Genomic DNA, 4,084 nt, shown 5'->3' on the forward strand with positions numbered 1-4,084 from the left:
CCCGGGGGGGGGGGGACACACAGGACGGGACCGCCCCATTCCCGGGCACAATGAGCCCCTTTGAGCCGGCAAACAACCGGCAGAGCCCCCCACCCGGGGCTGTGACCCCCTGTCCCAACCCTATGTGTGTGTGTTCCCCCCCCCGGGGCTTGGCTCCAGTTTTGGGGGAGTCAGGAACGCAGGGGATGCCATCGCGGAGAGGTGAGGTGCCCCAACAGCCAGAGGGCTGACATAAAAAAGGGGTTTTTAAAATAGAACAGCGCTTTAACTGCCTTTTTTTTTTTTTTTTTTGACACTTTGCTGCAGGAATTCGCAGGCGCCGGAGCTGACACGCTGCCGTCGGTGTCGAGCCCAGCCCCGGCACAGGCTCGCTGGGGGCAAAGCCTGGGGGGTAATTTCATCTTTTCATTTCGAAAGGTCACGGCTACCTTGCGACTTGACCTCTAAAGTGGACGTAGCCCTGGGATTTCTTCTGTTTCCTCTCGCTCGTGATGCTCAGATGGGCTTTTTGAGCATCTAAAGTACAGTAGGGTCATAGGGGAATTGGGCTTGGAAGGGACGTTCATCTGCACCTATTTGCTCGTTCCAATATTGCACATGGGAAGCTTAAACTCAGGGCTACGACCGGCTATGTGTGTCCGTCCGTGTGTCTGTCTGTGTGCCCTTCACGCACCGCATGGACATCCCGCCCGTACATAAATGTGCAGGCGCGTGTCTGCGCCTGCGCTCTTTGATGCTGGAAAACAAATAGTGCTGGACCCCTTTGGGGCTGACATGACCAAACACAGAGCAGAGCATCCTTCCTAAGGCTGGAAGCAGAGGGAAAAAAAAAATATCGACTGGAAAAAAAGAGCGTGAAGGGGGCAGCCTGGGTTGTGCCCTGCTTGCTTAGTGGCCCAGCTCCAGTTTCCCAGACAGGCAACAGCACTGGAGGGGGGGGGGGGGGGTTAAACTGGGGGGACCCTGGCCCACGGGCCCCCATCTCACTCCGGTGCAGTGCCTACACTAATCAACTCTGCAACAGCAAATTTTTTTCAAATTATGCATCTTTGTTTAGATTTCTCTTCCCGTCTCTTCTCTACTTCGCTTATGTGGCAGGTTTGTGTCTTCCTGCTCTGTTGTTGCACACTACGGACACGTCCCCGCCGTCTTAAACCTTCTGGGATCCTGACAGCGGAGGCCAGGCGGGGACCCTGTCCCGCCGTGGCTCGTCCCAGCTCCGCGTGCCCTCAGGAGGCAGGTTTGGCCCCCGCACTTGATTTCCTACGCTTGCCTCTCCTCTGCGTCCCCGCTCCATAACTGCAAAAATCTTTGCCGTTTCTCCTGTCTAAATCCCCTCACTGACGTGACCAGTAGCTTAAAAACTACCATCAAGCGACACAAAAGCGGAGAAAACTCAGGCCCCGCCAATCACCTCACATCCACGTGCTTGGGGACCGAATCCCAGAGACGCGATCCCCATTTTCCTTCCCTTCAACCCAAATTCATCCTTCCTGTCGATTACTGTCATTAACGATCAGACCTTAAACAAACATTTAACGGGCATAGTTGCTGCCAAAAATAAACACAATCACAGCTCATTAAACCAAAAGCGAAGCCTACTGTGCAACTTCCTAAACTAGGGCATATTCTAGCCTGCTCTCGAATGACATACTCTTGTAGTTGGGGCTAATAATAAGATTACGGTCCTCTTCATTAGCAAGTATTTTGTTACACCAAAAATCTCGTGAATGGATATGTCTATCTTGGCAAAATGTGCGAATCCCAGCCTTTGATCTCAAACCTCCATTTAGCATCGCTGCTTTAAAAAGACAGATTTATTTTAAGGCCCCTGTGCTCATCTCCCGTGGGAAAACGTGCCAGGGAGGGAGCGCTTGCCCGGGAAGAGCTGCTGCTCGCTGGGCTTTGGCTCATTTCGGCTGCTTCCCTGCGACTGAGGTGGGGGAAGCCGGTGTCCCCCCACCCTGGTACCCATCCGAGTGCCCAACGGCTCCTTCCCCGGGATGCGAATGGAAGGATAGAGGGAGGCTGCGCCATTTCGGCTAGCAAAAGGGTGGCTGAAGCTGGGGTGTCGAGGAGGAGCGTTAGCAAAGACACTGTCGGTGCAAGAACGAATAGGTGTAATTAGTAGATCTGGGCTGGATATTCGTGGAGGTACCTTCACTCCCGGGAAAAAACCCGTTCCTTTTACACGGTTTGCAGCTTACCACCTCTAGTTAACCCCTACGCTCATGCTTTGCCTTTTGTCTGGGCACATCGCTGTTTTCCTTGGGGGGTGCGTGGAGCACATCTTTTGCTGTTTGATTGATTAGGTGACAAGAGAGAAAACAAGATTTTTTAGACAGATGCAAATCCATACAAACAGCTCGGCATTCAGCAGCTCCAGACACTTGCTGTGGAGCGCAGACGAGTGCAACAGCCAGTGTTTGCAGGGCTTAGGACAAAAAAACGTGACTTGCCTTTCACCGGCTGAATTCTTCATTTGCAATAAAGATGATGATGATACTAGTGTCTGAGCTCAGTCTCCTCTCTAAATAACATGTGTGTGCTCAGCTGGATTAAGCCAACTTCTGAGACTGGAAATCATAATAACAGTATTTTACAGGACAGCCTTTCTGGTCGTCTAATACTATTATCCTCTGGGCTGAAAAGCATTCCAGAGTACTTGGAGTGCTACGATGAATGTGAGGTTGCTTAGCCGATATACTGGCTTGTCTCAGGGAAGCACATTTTCTCATTATTTTTCAGTTTAAAGAAAAAGTTTAGAAGGAGAAATGGAAATATTAAAAATGAGAAGGATTTGGTGATGCTGCATGCCTTTCCATAAGTCTCTTGTGGTGCCTTATGCATTTTATCTTCATTTTCTAAGTGTCCCAAATAGTTATTTGAACTCCGTGATGGCCTGAGCAGAAATTCATGAGGGCTACTGAGACCAGGCACCTGATTCACGGCTCTGCTTTTCCATGCGTTTACACCACCATAACGTGGTGCCGATTCAGTTCCCGCTGACTTGACGTCTCTTCAAAATAACCAAAGTCCTTTGAGGAAAAAAGTCCTACAGAAAAAGAAAATCTTGGCTTTGGTATTGTGGTGGGTTAACCCTGGCTGGAGGCCAGGTGCCCACCAAAGCCACTCGATCACTCCCCTCCTCAGCTGGACAGGGGAGAGAAAATAGAACGAAAGGCTTGTGGGTCAAGATAAGGACAGGGAGAGATCACTCACCAATTACTGTCATGGGCAAAACAGACTCGACTTGGGGAGATTAGTTTAATTTATTACCTATCAAATCAGAGTAGGGTAATGAGAAATAAAACCAAATCTTGAAACACCTTCCCCCCACCCCTCCTTCCTTCCCGGGTTTAATTTTACTCCCAATTTTCTCCACCTCCTCCCCCCCGGCGGCGCAGGGGGACAGGAATGGGGGTTGGGGTCAGTTCATCACACGTTGTCTCTGCCGCTCCTTCCTCCTCAGGGGGACTCCGCACTCTTCCTCTGCTCCACCGTGGGGTCCCTCCCACGGGAAACAGTCCTCCATGAACTTCTCCAACGTGGGTCCTTCCCACGGGCTGCAGTTCTTCATGCACTGCTCCAGCGTGGGTCCCTTCCCCGGGCTGCAGTCCTTCAGGCACAGACTGCTCCAGCGTGGGTCCCTTCCACGGGGTCACAAGTCCTGCCAGAAAACCTGCTCCAGCATGGGCTCCTCTCTCCCCGGGCTGCAGGTGGAGATCTGCTCCCCCGTGGACCTCCCTGGGCTGCAGGGACACAGCCTGCCTCACCATGGTCTTCCCCACGGGCTGCAGGGGAATCTCTGCTCCGGTGCCTGGAGCACCTCCTGCCCTCCTGCTGCACTGACCTGGGGGGCTGCAGGGCTGCTGCTCTCACATGGTCTCACTCCTCTCTCTGGCTGCAGTTTCTGTGCCCCAGCAACTTTTTTTTCCTTCTTAAATACCTTATCCCAGAGGCACTACCACCATCACTGATGGGCTCAGCCTTGGCCAGTAGTGGGTCCATCTTGGAGCTGGCTGGCACTGGCTCTGTCAGACATGGGGGAAGCTTCTAGCAGCTTTTCTTCCTTTACCTTAAA

At 52.2% G+C, this 4,084-nt stretch overlaps 1 protein-coding gene across 1 annotated transcript in view; it reads right to left on the reverse strand.

The window, feature by feature from the left end:
- Positions 1–4,084, reverse strand: part of LECT1 (leukocyte cell derived chemotaxin 1) — a 23,475-nt gene that overhangs the window by 12,894 nt on the left and 6,497 nt on the right. The gene's annotated exons all lie outside the window — the stretch shown is intronic.

This window comes from Haliaeetus leucocephalus, unplaced genomic scaffold (genome assembly GCF_000737465.1).
Source record: "Haliaeetus leucocephalus isolate CR32 unplaced genomic scaffold, Haliaeetus_leucocephalus-4.0 Scaffold32, whole genome shotgun sequence".
NCBI classification, from domain to species: Eukaryota; Metazoa; Chordata; class Aves; order Accipitriformes; family Accipitridae; genus Haliaeetus; species Haliaeetus leucocephalus.